Source organism: Condylura cristata, unplaced genomic scaffold, assembly GCF_000260355.1.
Source record: "Condylura cristata isolate star-nosed mole 26May11 unplaced genomic scaffold, ConCri1.0 scaffold00003, whole genome shotgun sequence".
Taxonomy (NCBI): domain Eukaryota; kingdom Metazoa; phylum Chordata; class Mammalia; order Eulipotyphla; family Talpidae; genus Condylura; species Condylura cristata.
In genome coordinates this window covers 15,386,264-15,409,377 of record NW_004567104.1, presented here as the reverse complement: position 1 = coordinate 15,409,377, position 23,114 = coordinate 15,386,264, and positions in this window count along the sequence as shown.

Sequence of the window (23,114 nt, the reverse complement as noted above, 5' to 3'; positions counted from 1 at the left end):
GTCACCTCTGGGGCAGGCGGGAATCGAACTCATGCGGAAGCGGCTTTAGATTCTCAGTGCTGTGCTTTAACCTGCTGCGCCACCAGGGAGGGCCTACAAAGTTCTCTTTAAATTATGCAAAAATGCATTTAGATGAATCAAATTTTATTTTCTTTCTATTTGTGTGTATGTCTGTATACAAATATATACACATACACATATGTACAATGTGTGTGAGTTTATATATGTGTGTGTATATATAATATGTGTGTGTGTGTATATATATATATATATATATATATATATATATAATGCACCAACCATTAACTACAGTTGTCAACATATTTTTTAATATTTTTCTTTTTGGCAGTTGTCTTATATGGCTAACACTTGGAGAACATATATAATGTTTGCACATTATCTTTTTGTTTGTTTCTTTAAATCCTATTATTATTATTATTATACTCTTTTTGTTATTAGTTTTGCAGAACCTGCAAGTTATAATTTTCACATCATTTACTTTCTGTTATGCTAAGTAACTTTATCTGTGCAGAAATTTTCCTTTTACCAAAATTTTAGTGACCGTATGTCTTAATTTCCCCATCTGCTCTTTACCTTTACTTTTAGTTTTATTCTCAGCTTATCTGTTCTCCAATGACTTTTGCCCTAATCCCTCAGTCTGATTTCTTCTCCTAACTGCCTCAGCCCATTCTGTTTGCCAGCTTTGCTCGTTCTAGTGTGAATTCTCAGAAAGCTTTCTTCTCATTCTTTTATTCAATCAGTTTCAGAGACCTGCTTTTCTGTCTGATTTTTTATGACAATGTTCTTTGCAATACATTTGCATTGTTATCACATAAATATCCTCTGCGGTTTTCTCACTCGCCTATTTTTAAGTCAATGCAAAAATGATATTTGCCAACAAACAGATACAACAGCACTTCCTGAAGTCCCTTGGCCTCAGCAAGTCTTCACTCAGAAGCACAGTGAGGAGAGGAGAAACATAGGGTCAAGGTCATAGACTGTGTCATCTGCAAAGAAGTGTCTTCCTCAACTGTACTGCTGTTTTCCTGGATTTTCTGAAATTATATTGTTTTTGAAAGCCACAGATAAACATATTTCCCTATTGACCTATTACAACCCCATATATAATATTTTGCTAGCATTTGATAGGATTATATACACTATAAGCAGTTTTCCTCTCTTTCACACACACATACACTCACACACTTCTGGCCCTTTTTAATCCTGTGATATTAAAAACAAATAAACAGCAACAAAAAAAAAAAAAAAAAAAACCAGCACCTGCACAATAGAAGGATGGTTAACAAGTTTATGTGCTGGTATATACATCTGTTTAAATAATATTTTTTAAATGAAAAATATTTTATCCAATAGAGGATCCATAATTCTCAGTCTAGGAAATATGAAATCAAACATTTTGATGTTTGTTATGTCCAAAGTATCTTTTAGCTAGGTTCCATTCTTCCTAATCATGTAGTAAATATGAAGCAATGAGAGAGACAGGGAAATGACTTGGTTGGTGGATCTTCCTATGCACTTATGAAAAAGCAGGACACAGAGAGGGACGACAATAACAGGATCTAGTTGCATAAGAAGTGAGAAAGGGAGAGCTGAAGACAGAAGCAAATGGTAGAGGCTGCTTGGAGCCTGTCCTACCCCAGATAATGTCTGTGATGAAGAGACCAGTGTGCGAATGGGAGCCTGCTGTTGTAAGATGGCGGCAGTCCCATAAGCCAAGCAAGCCGGAAGTGGCCCCATGGAGTGGACCCTGGATGGCTTGCAGCTCAGGTCTCAGGGCAAGCCCCTACTGGCACCACACACATGGGTTGGCAAGTCTGAGTGTTCCTCTCAAAGGAGTACTGAGCTCCACACAGAAGGAAGAGAATTGGGAGAGGCTGTCTGCTGCTCCTGCAGTAGGTTATCAGAGTGACTGGACTGGCAGCCTTTGTTCCTAGCAGCCCCTCAGGGCATCAGGAAGTGGAGCCCAGGACCACTAGGATAGAGTACAGGATGATGGGTCACTATCAGGTATAGCAGCTGCAAGACAAAGCAGACAACACTGACAGGGACTATTGGATATGGAGGCTCCAGCTGGCAGACTGCAGTGGGTGTCAGGTGAGGTATGCCACCTGCTGGGCCCAAGATCTCCCTGGCCTCTAAGAGCTCAGGCTGCCTACCTTTGGGGGAAAGGGAGGGGAGCAGGAGGACTCAGAGGGTCCAGCATGGCCTTGGCCACAAACATCCGTTCTGCCACTCTTTTCTGTTTGAGAGGTTCTGGACACAATCCTGGCTGAGACCCTTGTCCTGCAGCCCCTGAGGGATGTGACTGAGGCTGCAGTGGAAGTTTTACCACAGACAATAGCTAATTTCTTCATAAGAACGTGTGGGTCCTGTTAGAGGAAAGGCAAGGAATTTTGAAAAGGACTCTCCTGAGTTTTAAAGGAATCAGAAAAAAAAAAATGTGTTGCCTTGCTGTATTGCAAAGTTATTACACTTAAAAAGGCAATTTCAAATACCCTTTCTTCGTTTTCCCCTGGAGAGCTTAAGGATTCATCGTTTTGCATGTTAATCCTCATTTAGGAGAAATATTGCTAGAGCAAACACATATGAAGTCAACTACCAATTCAGGTAAAATCCTATTTTTGCATTGGTTTCCTGTAGTGAAGACATATTTCACAGAAATTTCCAGAAGCCATTGGGAACTTCTACCTTAGTGAGAAAAGCAGAGTAGACTTTAAAATACAGGAAATGTTTGGAGAAACATCATTGCTACTTTGGATCTGAGAAAATTAAAAGCAAATGCACATGTCTTATAGTATGAAGGTGGGAAAGAAGGCCTATTGCATATTGACTTATTAACCTTCTTGCCATTCTGCTTTCTGGATTCCCATCTTCCCAACTTTTGGTTATTCCATTTATCTGGTTATCAGTAAATCAAAATTAATGTGTTAATTGGTAATTAATTGACCCAAGAGGATAAGTTTGCAACAAAAGGCATTAAAGTTATTTCTATGCTACTTTCTAGATCACATTAATTAGAATTTTTTTTTTTTTTTTGCTCATACTTTGGGTGAGCAACTTCAAAGATTAGATTAAATCCTTGAAATAAACAAAAAGATTCTTAAGATGGATACAAATTACTATTCCATTTTGTAGATAAAATCCACAGTACCAGAAAATTTGAGTTCCTAAATTAACATAGTTTAGACTATAAAATGGCAGGTTAGAAATGTAAGTCTGTTGAATTAAGCTATTTTTTTTTTATTTCCTGCATACTATTTTCCAAGATTGTCACAGCTCCCAATTAAACATCTTGTCAAATATCAATATCAATTAAAATAAACTAAATAATGTTTTTTTTGTATAATCTGTTCTTAAAGTCAAATTCAGGTAACAGTAATGCTCTAAACTTCTCTTTCTAGAAAAGGAACTTAAATAGATTAAAGCCCTTATTTAGTCTTCCTATGGACTTTGGCATGGTATGCAGATCTGAAGCTTTGCTTCCTTTGGGGAAAATGCAGTGTGTCTTTGTCTTGTCAGCACCTGCTGTTTGGGCTGTTGCAAACAGAGGGAGTAATTTTGTTCCTAGTAGACTACAGCTTATCCTCTTGTCTGGAAAAGAAAGTAACAAATCCCTTAATATGATAACTTCATATTAGGGATCTCACTTTGCTAGACTCACTGATAGTGTTCCTTGGTTTCCAAACTGATGGCGGAACAGAGGCCTTTCTTTTTTTTTTTTTTAAAGATTTATTTATTTATTTGTGCATACAGAACTGGGGTACAGGCCAGAGGCTCAGGGGCGGTGAGAGGCTTCACCAGAGACAGAGTGGGGAGCAGAACAGGCAGATTGACAAAGTACACTGCTGAGGGAAGCAGCGGGCGGGTCAGGAGAGGTCTGGCTCGCCATGTGGTCTCCTCCGGGGCAGGCGGGAATCGAACTCATGCGGAAGCGGCTTCAGATTCTCAGTGCTGTGCTTTAACCCGCTGCGCCACCAGGGAGGGCCCAGAGGCCTTTCTTTTAGATGATTTTTCTTCCAACTTTTCCTCTAACTCTGGACCTTTCTAAATGACTTTATGTTCAATATTAACAAGTGTCAAACCTGTGATTCTTCCCTTAAACTTGAAGAACAACAAGCCTTTAAATTCAGATGAGGGGCCCTTTCTGGTAGCACAGCATGTTAGGGAGGGCTAGGATGCAGCACTACAAGCTAGCTGCTTCAGTGCTAGTTTGATCCCTGGCTTGGGAGGTGATCCACAGGGTGCAGCAGACCTCTCCTGACCCGCCCGCTGCTCCCCTCAGCAGTGTACTTCATCAATCAGCCTGTTCTGCTCCCCACTCTGTTCTAGTGAATCCTCTCATTGCCCCTGCACCTCTGGCCTGTACCCCTGTTCTGTATGTATGTATAAATAAATAAATCTTTAAAAAAATATCAGATGAGGCTATAAAGAAAAATTATTCTACTATATCTCAAAAACATCTGACATCAATTTTGACTTTATATGAAGTCTAATGTGGTAACTTGAAGGATAAGGCATTTTACATTTGATGTAACTTGAATGTTCGGAGCTAGTTCATGGATACAAAGAAAAATTATGGTGGTCTTGTCACCATGACTTCTGTTTCAGGATATTCCTCTGGTTCTCATACATTATACTACCAGTAAACCCTCACAGTTTCTCCATTGTTAGGAAAGAAAATACAAATCATTTACACCAAGTTTAGCCTCCCCCAGCACCAGTTTTCTGTCCCATAATTGGCTGGCTTTGTGCATTTTAGTCACACATGCAGGTTATTTCTGTCCTAAACATCTGTGTGCTCCTGTCTACTCTTCCTCTTTCAAGATAAAAGTAAGGGCTTGCAGACATTGAATGAATGATCAACAATGCAGTAGCCCTGGCTTCCTTTGAAAGAACTAGTAGAAACAGGTTCCTGCAACTCAGACAAGATTAACCCCTAGTCCAGTTATATACTAACCTCATTTCAGTTCACCTTGATCTTTAAAAATCAATTTGGATTTCACTCATCATGGGATTTAAAGGTAACTATCACTTCTTGCTTTACTTCTAGTTAAAGCAGACACAAACTCAGCCTTTCAGTCATTCCCTCTCTTTTCCTTGGACTGCAGAGTAAAAGTTCTGAAAGTACAGTGGTCATTTTCTGGCCACAGGGTGGCCATTCTGAGTCAAATGACCTGTTCTAAGGTAGCTGAGAGGAAAGAGGGAAAGATGTTGGGTCTCAGATATCATCATTGAGCTGTCATCAGTCAACATTAGAATTTTTGCTTATAGAGATAAATCAACTGTTTGGGAGTTTAAGCTTAATACATTTTTACTGATATAAAGGATTAAATAAAAATTTGGGCATTAATAATACACTAAAGAAACTTTGTGAGTTCTCTGCATCTAAAATCAACCTACAAAAACTAGTAACATTTCTCACACCATCAATAACCTACTAGAAAAAAAGTTAAAATTAAATTTAATGTGAGTAAATAACTTTAATAAAAATCAGAATATGTAAAATAAAAAAATGGGGCATTTAATTTTACTAAATTATCAATGACTGTCCCATTGAATTTTATATAGATCACCAATTTGCTTACTCCATTACCATTCATTCTGTGATCTCCTCACTATCTACCTTGCTTCATTCATAGTTCATTCCATTGTCAGTATTTGATCCCCACCTATACTGTCATCTAATTCTAACCAAGGTTTATTCTCCTTCCTCTGTCTTCTACCAGCATCAGAAAGCAATTTTTGGAGCCTGTCATTAGCACCTCACCTCACACTTCAAACTCAGGTAAGAAGCTCTGGGTCTGCTTCCTTCCTCTGACACATGTGTCCTTGGATCACTTCACCTCACTTAATATCCTGCTGACTAGAGAATGGGAAAAGGCAGATTTAGGGGTAAAAAGCAATTTTCAATCATTCCTGAGAATGGCCACCAACCCAATGGATATTGAATAGCCAAAATAACTTTTATTCAGAATAGATTGATTTATCTTCCTTTTCAAATTCATGAAATCCTATGTTGGAGGTCACTTGTCCTCTAGCCTGTGGGAGAATAATAATTCTTTACACTTTGCCGCATGATGTTTTCTTCATTTTAAGATAAGGTGCTATTTCAAGAACTGGTTCTATGACAAAAGTGATCTTTTGCCAATTTCAAAGATAAACTGCCTCCAGCTGCCAAAATGATTTTATAAGTTTTCATCAAAAGCTAGAACTCCAGCTTGAATCTTTCAATAGGAATAGCCCCAATGATTGAATTAACACATCTGGAACAAAATGCAAAGGGACAGCGCATCAGAAAATATTTTTGAAAAACTAACAGCTATGCAAAACTATAGAAAGTACCTTATAAATTGTGATAGTCTGCAGGCTGCATTAGCAGTGTAGCCACTGACATAGCCATCCACTTAGTTGCCTGTACCACCCACACACTTCTCTGGAGGAGCAACTTCCTTTTTTTTTTTTTTGGAAAGAGCTACTTCTTCCCAAACACACAGTCATCGGGGATAATGGAGCACTTCAGTCATATTACGAACATGCATTTTGAAAAAAGGACAGTTCCTTCAGAAAAATCAGATAATGTGACTTGCTCTCTAGTCAAGATGACTGGATTAAAGATGGCCACCTGTTCTGCATTCCTTGAGAATGTGGCAGTATAGCTAAGAGTTTTCAATTTCAGTATATTTTTTAACTAAATTCAAATTTCAATAGTTGTTGTAGTGAAGATCTGTACTATGGACTGAATAACAAAAAGTTTTTAGAGAAAGAGAACAAACAATATTAAATGTTAAGAGAGAAACATAAATGAGAGATGGAGAGAAATTACTTTCCAGTCTTCCAGCAGTGTCGCTATTTCTCTAAGTCCTGATAATTTACAGCCTTTAAGTACTTGAAATGTCCTTATACCTTCATAATAAATTCACTCTTTTGCCAAGTTTAGTTCTACTTGGATACTTTTATAGATATAATAAATTTCTGTTTTCAGCAGCAAGTACCCTTTTAGCTAGGTTTATGGAAAAAGTGTTTCATTTTAATAAAGCAGAATTCTTTTCTTTCATTCATGTATTGAAGAAAATGTTTTTCACAAGCTCCAGTGCTGTGTTTTTAGGCAGGAACAGCTGAGTCACAGCTGGATTTTCAGTCAGAGGATACTTAGGGTGATAATACAAGTATCTTAATGGTTCTGTGCATGTGGAGACTTGTGAGGGCCATATAAGGGGCAGAACCAACACACTGTGGAAAGATAACATCCTGCAGTGAGCCAAGAAAACACCAGTAAGGGGTGAAACTTGAGTGTGTGACAAATGGGCACCACTAGGACAAAAAGAACTCTTAGTAGAGGTAATGTGGCCATGACCATGAAGAGAGAAGAAAAATGGCACACAAGCAACACTTTCGCTGACTAAAGTAAAAGGTTTGCAAGTGGATATAAAGATTAAGGTTAGAAAAGAAGATTTAGATCAATTGATGGACAACTTAGAAGTTCTTGTAATAAATTTATAATGTCAGGCCTGCCTGGAGCATATGGGTTGACTCAGCTCTATCAAGCTATCACCACTGCAGCATGAGTTCGATCCCCAGTCAGGGAGCTGACCCGCATGACGCAGCAGACCTTTCTTGACTCACCTGCTGTTTCCCTCAGCAGAATATTTCAATAGATCTGCCTGTTCAGTTCCCCAGCATCTCTGGTGGATCCTCTCACCACCTACACCCCTGGTCATGTTAAACACCAATTGTTCTATGTATAAATAAATAAATCTTTAAAGAAAGATTAGAACTGTCATGTTACCCATAAAAATAATAATGATCTTTGACCCAGGAGGTGGTATCAGGAATGACTAGAAATGAATCAACTGGTAGTTCAAATGCAAGAAAATAGAGGATAACAATAAGAAATCTAATTCAAATGATTCATTACATGGTAGTAAACACTAGAAAGGACAAATACTCTTCAGCAGTATTTTCAGGATTTCATTATAATTAAGGAAGGAAGGAAGACTGACATTCAGGATGTCAGTCAAGGTATGCCGCAGAATTGATTTAGAAGAATAGTCAGTGAATCACTATGAAGGAGCTGGAGACTTACTGACAAGAATAGAGGTCTATAAGACTGGTTGGGGTAGGGAATCCATGAGAACCCGGTAGGGAGGTGGTAGAGGAAGTTTTCCATCTAATGACACAATCATGAAGTAAAGTGATTAAGAAAACAGAAGATACAAGTCAGACTAAAGGCACAGGATGTAAATCCATGTTCAGCTATTGATCACCTACAAGGTTTCAGGTATACCCACAAATTGAATCACATTTGAATTTTATCTACATATTACAGACTTCGAGAGGCTGACAAACTTTCAAAAAATAAAGTCTATTTTAAGTGCTACAAGTGAGATTTGAATGAATTTTCTGGCATATTGATGCTTTGATGTTTATCCTGAGCACTGTATCACTTAGCTTTCATCGGAATTTGGAGAGGTGAAGAGGCATAAATGTGGAGCCAGACTAATGTTAATGGGAATGTTGGCTTCACTGAATATCCAGTCCTCTTAAATCTGCTTCTTCAATAAGGAACCCAGATCAAAGTAATTTCCAGTAAGGCCATTGCTGCAAATAAATATTTTATTACATGAAACTACTAAAAAAATGCCATAAGTAAGAAATATATTTTAATATTGTGACAAAATCAATAAAATGTAACTACCAGATTGTTTTATTTTCCTGGTTTCATAGCTTGTTAATTTTGTGACTATTCATTTTTGAGTAATTATATCCAAAATATAAAAGTAAAAGGCTAGTGGCCATTTATTCAAATATTATAAATGCTAAGTTCTAGAAATGTGAGACATCTACATGAATATAAAATAAATTTATTGTAATTAATGTTATCACCATAAACAAGAAATAAATTCACAACATCCAATATGTAAATACTAGGCAAAACATGTAATTTGTCTTTTTGAAATTAATTTAACATCCATATTAATATGATTTATGTTACTGTAATATACACTATGCCTCTGGAATCAGAGTGGGGATGATTAGTTCTTTATGTGACCTTAGCACCAAATAATGTGCTAACAAGATCATAAATATCAACTAAAATTAATTTATATTTCTGATATTTTTAAAATAGCTCCTTGAATTTGAACTTTGAATAGTAATATAATGAATGAAGATAAGCATAAGAGTCATGACATATTAAAATGTCAAAACATAGGACACCTATGGTCTTAGTTCAAGATTAGATCATAGATCATAGACTGTTCGAGAGAGGAGGGACCTTGGAGGTCATTCAATTCAATCACCTCATTTTGTAAATGAGGGAAGGGAGAGTCAGACACAGGATTTCTCCAAGTTCAGTGCACATTCACAAAGTGGCAGTGGAAAAAAAAAAAAAACAAAACAGTGCAGGCCTCCTGACTTTAGTTTATGGTTCTTTTTCCTTCACCACACTGCTATCTTATTATTCAATTAACAAGTGACAAATGCATGGACATTTATTTCTTGCCTTTTAAATGAGAAGGGAGCATTTCTACTTGCCATCACACAAAAATATTTACGGTAATCTGTGCTCAGTTGACTGTTTTGTTTTTCATACATCCTACAGCAAATGGGTTTTCTAGAAAGTGCATATTGTTACAATGATGATTGTTTTAAATGAGCTACATTTTTATTCAATAAATTATTTTAGTTATGATATTGACTTCCATGTTACAAATGAGGAAATCATTGCAAATTAGTGTGGCAGTGAGTGAGAAAATTAAAGCAACTTTTTTTTTCTATTGCAGTATAATTTATAAGGAAAAAAAGAACAGATCTTAACCTTACCACTTGGTGAGATCTGATAATAGCATACACCAATATAATCCACATCTTGATCAAGATATTTTTGACATCCCAGAAAAATCAAGTGTCCCTTCCAGTCCATATGTGCAACATCCTCTCCTAATAGTGACCACAAATATTTCACTCATGTTTGGATAGAATTAGTTATTTTTACAGAATTAAAGGAGGGTTGTTTTGTTTTTATTAGTTTGTTTTTTGTTTGTTTTGGTATATTCTGGAAGTGAATTCTTTGTCAGATGAATGCATTTCAAATATTTTCTTAGCAGAAGTAGCTTACCAATACACTTAGTGAAAAGTGATAATGCATCTTTCAACAATTGTTCTTTTACGGTCACTGCTTTTTATGCTATGTCTAAGAAATAATTTGTCTATCTCAAGCATTGACTATTTCATTCAATTAGAAACTTTATTCGTTTTAGGTGGTATTTTTAGTCATGAGGTCTATCCCAAGTTAATTTTTATACATGTGGTGAGGTATCATGGTTTCATATGATGATCCATTTCCCCAGCACCATTTGTCAAGAAGACAAATGTTCTCTATTGTATTAATTTGGAGTCTAAGTTAAAGCTCTACCACAAAAGCATGAGTTTATTTCTGGGTTATTTTTAAAAAATGTATTTATTTATGCATACAGAACTGGGAAACAGGTCTAGTTGCAGGGGCAGTGAGAGGACTCACCAGAGACAGAGTTGGGAGCAGAACAGGCTGACTGATGAAGTACACTGCTGAGGGGAGCTGCAGGCCGGTCAGGAGAGGTCTGCCACGCCATGTGGGTCACCTCCAGGGCTGGGGATCGAACTCATGCTGAAGCGACTTTAGCTTCTAATTGTTGTGCTTTAATCCACGGTGCCACCAGGGAGGACCCTATTTCTGGATTCTTTAACCTCTCTAATGATCTACCTAATTTTTTGTCACTCATACTATCTCGAATAGGTAGTTTTCTAAGTATTCAGATCACTTGTAAATACTCAAACTTGTTTATTGTTTACTTAAGATTTTTACAGCTGTTTGCCTTTCCACATAAATTATAAAAGTAACCTGTCAATTTCCATTTTTAGAAATATGGAGGGACTTTTATTAGAATTACATTGAAACTAATAGTTCAATTTGGGGAGAATTGACATCTTAACAGTTCTGAATTTTCTGCAACATGAAAGTGTGATCTGTCTTCATTTATTTGTCTTCCTTAATTTCCCTCAAAAATGTTTTACAGCTTTTGGTGTACAAGCTTTTTATTTACTTCCTTTAGATATAAACCTAGGTATTTCATTTTTTTTCTAATGCAAATGTCAATGACATAGATCAATTTCCATTCATTCGGTGCTATCATATAAAACTCAACTAATCTTACATCAGTTTTGCTAAATTTACCTATAGTTGCCTTGTGCATTGCTTAGAATTTTCTACATTGACCATCATATTGTCTACAAATAAAACAGCTTTACCTATTCTATTCTCCATGACTTTCATTTACTTTCACAATTTATTTCATGAACTACAACTTAAATTACAAAGCATAAGAAAAATAGTTAAAGTTGATATGTTATTGTTCTCAGTGAAGGAGAAAATGTTGTTAATGCCCATGGATGAGCTATTTCACCAGTGTGCACATATTCAATTGTCTATATCTGTTAGATATTGGGTAATGCTGACTGTATTAAATGTGTGTAAAGGGTTTCCTTCTATTTTGCGGATGAGTTTAAATTTTCTATAGTATTCACAAAGGAAGCAAAGTGGTCCTAGAATTTCTTTTGGGGAATACTTTTAAATACTCATTATATTTTATTAATAGAAATTGTGCTATTGAAATTTTTTACTTTTTCTTTAATACACTGGGCATATTCCCCCAAGGAATCTGTTGATTTTATCAACCTTATTGGCTCTTACTTTTTATCCTTTTAATACTTACCATTTCTATATTATCACCCTCACTTTCATCCTTTAGTCTAGTAATTTGTGCATTCATTTTTTTCTGGGTTAATATAGATAGGGAATTTATCATTTTTTTGTAATCTTTTGAATGAGATGTAATTTGTTGATTTCTCTATCTTTTTCATTAATTTCTGCTCTTCTCATTTGTTCATTATTCTACTTTAATTTGAATTTGCTTGCATTTATTTTCTTATTTATTTGGTTTCTCATATATCAGATATCTCATCTTTTTATACTTCATTTTTAAACCTTGTTTTTTTTTCTCAATCTAAGCATATAGAACCATACATTTTCCTCTAAGCTCCATTTTAACTACTTCTCATAAGTCATAATTTTTTTGTTAACATTCATTTTAAAATATTATGTGTTTTCTTTGCAATTTCTTATTTTACCAATGAATGTTTAATTTTCAAATACTTGAGGTGTTACTATATGTCAACTTTTATTGATTTCTACTTTAAATTCATGAAGAAAGCATGATTGGTCTAATTTCCAATTGAGGTTTCTTAAATGTTTAAAGATATGTCCTAGTTTGGTGAATGTTACATGTGAATTTGCAAGAAATTAATATTATCAGATTGTTAGAGACCACACTCTATACATGTGCAAATATAATCTTGTTGGTTGCTAAAGTTTCCAAGTGGTATATGTTTGTAATTGTATTTGTTTATCTTCTCTCAATTAGTTCTACTATTTGCTGAGAGAGGAATTTTGAAATCTCCTACTATAACTGTAGATTAATAATTAATTAATTTTTTTACTATTTTATTTTCTAGCAATATTTACTTCAATTATTTTGAAAGTTTGCTGTTAGGCACACACACAGTTTTTATTATTAGGCGTTCTTGATAATTTGCTCTTTTTGTCTTTGTGAAATGTTCTACTTTATCTCGTAATATAGCTGTTCTTGAAACCTATTTTTTCTGGTACTTTAATATAGGTATTCAAACCTTTCTTATAATTAGTATTTGCATGGTATTTTAAAAAATAATACCTGTCTTTATATTTAACGTGAGACTCATAAGCTGAAACATTTTGTGTTTAGTTCCTTTATTCCATTTGAAAGCCTGTTTTATAATTGCAGCATTTAGCCTACTCATTTTTTTGACAAGTAATTTTAATTTATCTAGTGACTTTTTAGTTAAGCTCTTTTCATTTCTTTTAGTGGATTTTCTAGGAAATTACAATTTATATCTATGACTTTTCTCAGTCGACTTAAAGTAAATATTGTAACAGTTCGTGAAAAATATATAAACTTCTTAACATCATAGGTACATTTTTCTCTCTCTGTTCCTTTATAATTGTTTCATGCATTACATCTACATCCACTACATAGTAACCCACAATGTTATCTTTTTCTTTATTGAATCAGTCCTACCTAAGTATTTGTTAAATCAGGATAAAAAGAGAAAGACTATTTTTTTTACCCAAACATTTATCATTTAGACAACATATATTCTTTCCCGAAGATCTTTGTTTATATTTGATATTACTTGCTGTTATACTGAAGAACTTTCTTTACCATTTCTTGTTTTGTACTGCAGATTTACTGGGGATAAATACTTGCAAGATTTTCTTTTTCCATGTCTTTTTTTATCCCCTAACATGAACACAAGGCTGAAAATAAAATGAGAAAGGAGGTATTATGTTACCTGATTTCAATGTTTTCTACATAGGAATAGTACTAAAAACAATGCAGTATTGACTCAAAAATAGATAAATGATTAGTGAAGTATAATCTAAAGCTCAGAAATAATTCCACATACATATCAGTACCTAATCTATGTTAATGTAGCTATGACCCTACAATGTGGAAATGACCATTTTTTTGATAAATAATGCTAGGAAAATTTAAAAGCCACAAATAGGAAGACTATGAGACCCATCAACACAAATAAAATAAATGAAGTTGGATTATTTACTAACCTCATACCCAAAAGTAAACTCCAAATGGTTTAAAACTAAGAGGTAAGGCCTACAACAGCAAAATATATGTAACAAAACATTGGTGACAACAATCAAAAAGATGTTTTGGGTGACTTGACCCCTGTAGCAAGGGGAGTAAAAATAAGAATAAAAATTTGGCTTACCCTAAGTTACAAACTTGTATATAGTGGAAAAAGTAAGAAGATTAAGAAACAACCTATTGAATGGAAGAAAATATTCACACAATATATATGTGATAAGGTACCAATGTCCAAGATACATAAAAAGCTCATACAATTCAAATAGTGCAATTAATTATGAGCATCATATATAAACAATCTACTAAAGAGGATATACACAAAGCCAATAATCATATGAAAAAATGTTTGTTATTGATTCCAATAAAAGAGATGCACAAGGCCCTCCCTGGTGGCACAGCGGGTTAAAGCACAGCACTGAGAAGCTAAAGCCACTTCTGCATGGGTTCGATTCCCGCCTGTCCCAGAGGTGACCACATGGCGTGGCGGACCTCATCTGACCTGCCCACTGCTCCCCTCAGCACTGTGCTTTGTGGATCTGCCTGTTCTGCTCCCCACTCTGTCTCTGGTGAAGACTCTCACCGCCCCTGAGCCTCTGCCCTGTATCCCAGTTCTGTATGAACAAATAAAACTTTGGGAAAAAAAAAAAGATTTCTATTTAAAAAAAGAGAGAGATGCACAATAAGATACCATCACACATCCATAAGAATGACCAACAAAGGCTGGAGATGATAAGGCAAAAGATGAACCTTATCACACTGATGGTGAAAATATAAGCTCGTGCAGCCATATGGATGTCAATCTAGATTTACTTTAAAAAACTACAAATTTGGGCCCTCCCTGGTGGTGTAATGGGTGAAAGCACAGCACTAAGAAGTTAAAGCCACTTCTGTGTGAGTTCGATCGGTGCCCACATGATGTGGCAGACCTCTCCTTACCCACCTGCTGCTCCCCTCAGCAGTGTACTTCAACTATCTGCCTGTTCTGCTCCCCACTCTGTCTCTGGTGAATCCTCTCTCCGCCCTACACCTCTGGCCTGTATCCCAGTTCTGTATGCAGAAATTAATAAATCTTTAAAAAAATAAAAACCTACAAATACACCTATGTTTATTGATGCTCTATTTACACTATGGACTCAACCCAAATGCCCAAAAGTAGATCACTGGATTAAAAAGATGTGGTACATATGCACAATGGAATATTACTCGGCAATCAAAAAGATAGATTCATGCCTTTGCATCAACATGGATGGAGGCGGAAGAGATCATGCTTAGTGAAATAAGCAAGAAAGAAAAAGAAAAATACCAGTTTCACTAATTTTGATTTTGTCTATTCTTTTGTTTTCCTTGGTTTCACTAATAGTAGGAGTGTAAGGGGGTGGGAGGGAAGCAACAGTACTAAAGAAAAAATGAAAAACAATGAACAATGACATACCAGAGTCATTTTATAGGGATGGAGTGGGGAATGGGATCAAAACTGGGGTGGGAAAGGTGCACAGGACTATGGTGATGGCACATGGGTGAATTGGTGGTGGGAAGTCACAAGGATTACAACTGAGATGGAGAAAGGCACAAAGTGAGGAATGATGTAAAAATTAATTAAAAAAATATTGTACAATCCTGTAATCCTAAGTTTGGGTATCTCTCTAAGACTGTGAAGCCCATCAACACAAAAATAAGCAGAAGTTTTCAATGTTCTTAGCAGTATGATTCACAATAGGTAGGCATGGAAGCAGCCTAAATGTCCATTGATGGAAAATTGTATCAAGAAGATGTGATACATCCATTCGATGATAAGAAAGTATGAAATGCAACTATTTGCAATGTAACAGAGTAGATTTGAGGGAATTATGTGTTGTAAAGTGAGCCAGAACAATAAAAATAATACTGTATATTTACATAGTGATAACTATGCAACAAAGGAATATCTCTTACAGTTGCTAATCTTTACTACACCATTATCACATTTGTATTAACTGTGACTTCAACAATGCTCTAAACTCTTACCAATCATATCAACAATTTCTCCTCCAACTACTGGGCAAAATATCTAGAAGTGCTGAGAAAAGAGACTAATACTTGGTCAGAAAAGAAAGAACATTCCATTCCAAATACCATAGACAGAGGGACCTTGTCAGCACTGTCTGGAAAAACCAACAACAACTCATGGGATGACATTACATTACACTAGAAAAAAAGGTTTGAAAGTAATGTATGAGACTACTGTAGGGGACTGAGGTTTACATCTAATCTTGGTAGGGAAATGAACTAATTTCCAAACTAACAATTTGAGATATTAATGGTGACTTTGTAAAAATTAGAAAATTATATTGTAGGGATTTCTGTACTAGAAAAATGGTAAATAGGAAGAGGGTTGGTTCATATATTTCAACACACATTCCTGACACAAGCTATGTAACCTCTGTCGACAGACACAGTACGGATGGAGGGGCATTGCTCTGAAAAATCAGACTTGCCACGCTAACATGTTATAACCTTCCTTTTTTGTATAATCGTAATATCAAAATATTCTGAACAACCTTCAGCTTACAATTGGATTGCCTCAGCCTCAGAAGGCCCTACCTGGCCCTGACAAGCAAATACTGCACCAGGGTGATAAATTCCTCTTAAAGTCAAAAGTGATTTGACAACTGGCTGATTAATAAAAACAAACGGTTGTTACTGCAAAGTCTCTCTCACTGCCAGACAGAGGAAAACCCAAACCTTGATCACTCTACTATCTCACATAGCCTTCTATTCAGTTTCTAAAAAACCCTCTAGTCGTTAGATATGGAAATTCACCCAAGTCACCTATTCAGAGCTAATCAGGATTTTTACCTATTAGACTTCAAGGATACTCACTTAAACTTTCTAACAAAATTTTCAAAGAACCTTACCTTAATTTGATTTACAAGAAATTTCCTTTTCCTGCTCTCACTTTACTTTACCCCCTAGGATGTCTCTATGAGAATGAAAGCTGTTAAGTAATAGATAATGTTTAAGGGATTTTATTTTGGTTAATCTTCACTGTGGTGAATATAGTAATATTAGTCTTAAACTTTGTGAATCTATGTACCTGTTTTAACCTTGATAGATTAATTTTAAAAATGTTATAATCTCAACTAAAGGTCTAAATGACCCCAGACTATTCTTAGAAAAAAGGTGATTGTGATCTCAGCCTATTTCATATGCTAATGTCATCCCTCTGCCTGCTTGAAATGTATAAAAGAAACCTCTGCTGAAGGCAGAGCAGGAAGACTTGCACCCAACTCCCATTCCAATGTCTTCCTCGTGCCTGCTCCCTTTTTTTTCCCTTTTTCCCCTTTTTCTAAGAATCTCCACTCGCCGACGCAGTTCCCACCATGAGACCCTGCCTGTTCTGCCCCCCAATAACCCGTGATCAGAGACTAAGTGTCTCCGACACATTCCCTCAGTAGCTGATGCACTTTTTTGTTCATTAAAGCACAGTTTGCAATAATCAAGTTATGGAAACAACCTACATGCCCAACAACAGGTGAGTGGGTGAAGAGCATACACAATGGAATAATACTCATAAAAAAAGTCAAAATCTTGACACTTGCAACAACATGGATGAACTAGAATGGGGTATGTTAAGCAAAGTGAGTTAGAAGAAAAGCAAATGCTGAATAATTTTACTCAAATGTGGCAGATAGAGAAACAAAACAAAGGAATAGACAAAATCAAAATGACACAAAATCTGGAAATCTAATTGTAAAATTACCAGATTTGGGGGGGGGAAGGGGACCAGAGTTATTAGGAGGTGCAGGTACCTTTGTTGTGGGTGCTCAAGGAGGAAGAGAAGTGGCTAATTCAGTAATAATAGAATGGAGTTTAGCAACCAGGATTTAGAACCAGAGAAACTTCCATCAAACCATTTTTTTGGGACTCAAGTTTCTTAACCTGTGAAAAAGGAATAAAGCAGTGCAATATACTTATTATTAGAATTAAATTATGCACATCTTATACCTGTTAAGTGGTAATGGTTCTTATATTCATTTTGGCCTATGAAAAGAGAAAGATATTGCCCTTCAAACTACAGCAGAGAATTATAAAGACTAGAATGAACATTACATTTCCACAAAGTGATTATCCCAAGCAGTTCTATTTATCCATCAAAGATAATCTGTTTATTTAAAGGTGTTTCTTCCAGCAAGCACTTTTGTTTTGTGGTTTTAAACAATATATATACTGACAGTGAACAGCTGAGTAGTCTCTTCAAGTTTGCATAAATTCCAAACCAGATTTTTCACTCTCCAAAACTAATTGAAAACAAATTCTGAAAAATCACAAAAACAAACGGAACGGAAAAATCTGGAAGTTATTTAAACAGGCACTCAGGACCCCTACCTAACATTAAAAAGTACCCCCAGAATGAATTAAAACAATTTGATTGCTTGAGATTCCTGGGTATGTTTATATGGAATGTATATTACTGGATGTATAACAAGTATTTCTTTTTCATAAGTCGGCTGACTCCGACCCTGGAAATACTCAGTTGGGAATTAGTGTGTCGTGATGTCTGGGTGGACCACAGCTGGCTAAGATCTCTGTGCCTGCGCAAAGTGATTCTCCCTCCGCCCTCAGCTGCAGCTGAGGGCCACTAATGAGGTCCAGAGTATCCATGGAGAGCCTGTTCCTTTTACAGAGGAAAACAACGGGGATGAAGACAAAGTACCCATAATTAAGCTAAACCGACAAAAAGTTAAGTATAACCAGCAAAAAAACAAAACAAAAAACAACAGACAAATCACATCAGGCGTCCAAGTAACTCTTTTCCAGTATTACTCCTATGCAATATTACTGCCTCCCACCACCCACACTTTAGATGTTTGTCAAACAACTTCTACTTGAGTTAATAAATGAAATATAGATAAAATTTAGGTGGTGACCCAATACATAAGTTTCTATTAACTAGTAATTGTCTTTTCTAAACTATCGTTCTTTTCAATAGTTGCTAAATCTTTTTGTTTTGATTTCAATAAACTGGAACAATTCAACAAGGTCTTTTAAGACAGGATAAAAGCTTAAACTGTCTAGAAAGCCTGAGTTTAAATTTCTGGAAGCTGTATTACCTATCCTGCCTAAATTGTGCAGGCAGAGACTATAAACTCTCAGGCCCATTAAATACTTAGAATGCAAGCATTTTCAGTAGAAAAGCTTCATTGTTTGAATCTTTCCGTTTAAAATAATTAGGATGGAATCGCAGCATATTCTTCTCACTAACCTACTTTTTCCTCAATGAATGCTGAGAAGTTTAGCAGGAAGATGCAATCTGGGGAAAAAAAAAAAAAGAGAGAGGAATAAAATTTCTCCCACTTTACTTAATTTCTAATAGCAAAGTCACAAAACATGTAGAGCCATCATTTATAGGGATATGTCAACTTCTTCAGAGGAGGCAAGTTTGCAAGTAATGATATGTAAAACAGTCTTTGTGATGATGGAGTTCCCAGGGTGTCCCTTCAGTAGCTCCAGGGCAGGTGTAAGCCACCTGCCTTTAGAGAGGTAAGCAAATAAAGGAACAATTTTTCTTTGGTTTGCATTTTACTTGTATCTGTTTTTTATCATTGCAATTCTGAAATGAAATAAGTTTGAGAGAAAAGATCCATCTTGGATTTTAGATTAGATGCTCATCCCTCAACAAACCTTAACTAGTTGTTTCCTGTGAAACCACAAAGTATTCTGAAAATCATTTGAAATTAATTAGCATTGAATAGTGATGAATTTTTCAGACTCCTCACACAGATTTCTTAAGACCGAAAACATGGAAATATCATGGCTTTGCTTTCTCAGTTATCACTGCCCTATTTCCATGAAACTCGATGTTTGCAGAAAAATTATTTGGGCTAATGTTAATTTCAGCTGGTTATATTGCTTTGGGAAAAGCTGATGTAAATATTTCCAAGTAAAATTTCTTTTCAGAATCTAGGCTGTCATCTCTGATTTTAATCATTACCCACCAAATATAAATTTATTATAGGCCTGTAAAGTCAGATGTGATTAATATTGCCCCAGTGAAGAAAGCTTGCAAGTTTAGACAGAATCATGCTGTGTTTAATTTGGTTAATGTACTATCAAAACGGAGTAACTTCGCTTTTTATATATATGGGCATCTTCCCTTGGTTTCAACATAGCAAGTAAAAGAAGTTCAAAAAGGAGCAAACATAGTAAAAAAAAAAAAAAGAGAGAGAGAGAGAGAGAGAGAGAGAGACAGTGAGCAAAAGGTCACCAGTTATTCCCCTGCATTCTGAATGTGTTTCTGATCGTTATTTTTAGGATTCAAAAAAATGGGAAGATCGTTATCTTGTAAGGGCAATCAACAACAGTTGCTTTAAATTCAAAGCTATAGGAATATCTATGGATGTAAGTTTTGCTTAAGGAACTTCTGGCTAAGAAAAGAAGAGAAGATAAAATAGACGGACTTCTTCATTTAACTTCCTGGCTGAGTAAATGCTACCATATAAGTAGCTCTGAATAATTAACTTCCATCCCCTGTGCCAAAAGCGATGCACTGTATTTGAAATGCATCTTTTCAATAAATACTCCTTAAAAGAAGCCGCCATAGACATCATGACAGCTGTCATTGCACTAAACTTTTACTTACCCAAATCATTTTCTGAAAACCATCATTAGAATCAAATTAAAATAAAGCTGAGGTTTTCTGAATAAAACTGTCAAAGAAGATAAAAGTTTTTACGTTGACAGTAAAGCAAATGATTTTTTCCACTCTGTTGAGATTGCATAATAGTGCTGTATATCTGAATGACTTATGGTCCATTAATGACAGATTAACAGCTGGAGGAGGGGAGATCTTTCCAAGAATAGTTTTCAAATGAATGAAACTTCAGACCCAGAGGCAATGGGACATGCAGAGTGTGGGGAGCCAGGGGAAGATGTGGGTGGAGGTTTCTTGTAAGAACAGACTTTCATAATTCTTTAAAATCACAGAAAATGACAGAGCGCAATCTAAAATGAACTTCCCAAATTCACAGAGGGGAGAAGTCATAGTTAATACTAAGTTCTTGCAGTTGACTATAGGAGGCAAGAGGTAAGCTTTGCTTACATGGAAACTTTGGTAGAGGATGATTTGGAAAAACTAGTCTCACACCTGGAATGAGAATTACACTTTTTATACTTCAATAAAGTGATATAAAATAAGCTCTAAAAAACAGAACTGATATTCTTTTTACATTTGTAAGTTGACATGTTATCTGACTTTAGTTTTTTTTTTTTTTTTAATCACAACTCATGCTTTTATAGATGCTATAGAAACAGGCAAAGGAAATAAAGAAGAAAATGAAAGTCACTTCCTGGTAAATTTCATGTTTAATTTTTTTAAAAGGTTTATTTATTTATACATACAGAACTGAGGTACAGGCCCGAGGTGCAGGGGTGCTGAGAGGATTCACTAGAGACAGAGTGGGGAGCAGAACAGGCAGCCTGATGAGGTACACTGCTGAGTGGACAAGTGGGTGGGTCAGGAGAGGTCTGCCTCCCATATGGGTCACCTCCGGGGCTGGAATCAAACTCATGCAGTAGTGGTTTTAGCTTCTTAGTGCTGTGCTTTAACCCGTTGCACCACCAGGGAGGCCACCTCCATGTTTAAATTTTAGTGTAGTTGGTTCCATCATGTAATATATTTATTTATGACATAATTTTCCAATAAAAATAAAATTATGTTGAATATTGTGAACATAGGTGTCACTTAGCCTTGTTCTTAAAGTCAGTGATCTGTTTTTTCAGTTATGCTTAGTGCTTTTTGCAGTGTGTTGTAGTTACTAGACCAAGACAAATTTATCTTTGTATCTGAAATTATATGTTCAGTATATTCATTAGTGATATTGTTGTTAATATTGACAGTAGTATATATTAAGTGCTTAAGTCTACAATTCTACATAAAATCCTTAAGCCAAGGTAGAATTGTGTATAATATACAGCTAATTAATGACTGCCATCTTCATCAGCTTCTGCTGTTTTCTGGGGCTTCAGCTTACATGAAAAATAAACTTTACTCTCCAAGAAGAAATAATTTCGAGATAGGTCAAACACTCTGGTGGAACATAGCACCATTAGCAACAACACAACCAATACTCTTGTTAAAAACAAATTAAGCCTCCTAAAATGAAAAAAATTCATTTATTAGACTAGTTAATTGTGATAGAAGAAAATATGGCAACTTAGTTTATATGAATGAGGTATTTTTCTTTAAAAGTAGTCTTTTTTTTTTTAAGATTTATTTATTTATGCATACAGAATTGAGGTACAGGCCAGAAGTGCAGGGTCGGTGAGATGATTCACCAGAAATAGAGTGGGGAGCAGAACAGGCAGATCGTTGAAGTACACTGCTGAGGGGAGCAGCAGGTGAAACAGGAGAGGTCTGCCACGCCATGTGGGTCACCTCCTGGGCCAGGGATTGAACTCTCACTGCAGTTGACTTTAAACCATTGCACACCAAGAAGGGACTTGAAAGTAATTTTATAACAAATCCTTACACAGTGATATTTCTCTAATTCAGCATAAATAGTAAAAGGTAAAGAATATATGTCTCTTATAAGGAGAAAAGTTATAAATAATTTCTTAAGAAATCTTAGGCTTTATGATGTTGCTTAAGTGTGATACTTGTATATACAATCTGTCTCATTTAAATTAATTCTTTAAGAAGCAAAGGTTATTCTTAATGATCTCAAGTCTTGGTGCATTATTTGGTGCATTAATATTTACTGTAGTTTATTGTTATAATAAATATTATAACAGCAATCTGTACCTCTACAGCCCTAGCACAGCAGGATTCTAAATTTTACCTACCTAACCAATTATTTATCCAATTATGAAAAATTCATATAAAGTAATTTTTGCAAGGAAACATAAATCTTTAGATTTCATTTTTTAAAGTGTATATTATATGGTACATATTTCTTCTGGCTGTGACCTAATATTTAAAAGAGTACACTGATAATAATATTGCCTAAAGTTTAAGCACCGGAGTGTTAATCATTCCTGTTTTTTAAGCTGTATTCTTTACTCAATATTGGAGTTTTACTATTTCAACTTTTTCTGGGGGGGAGGAGGATTTATTAATGTGTAAACCTAGTCAGAAATATTATTGCTTTTTATGTTTAATATACTTTTCTTAATATATTTCGACTCTGTATTCTCGGTAAGATCTTCATTTTTATATTTTGAGGAGGTTATGTAAGTTGAATTTCTGTTATTTTTCTACATTTCTTTCTTTACCAGATTTCTTATTTAAAAAAATTATATTCCCAGAACCCATCTTCAATTTGCCATTTGTCTTGCATTTTAGTGTGCTCTTTTGTGTTAATTAGATTTTTTGCATCA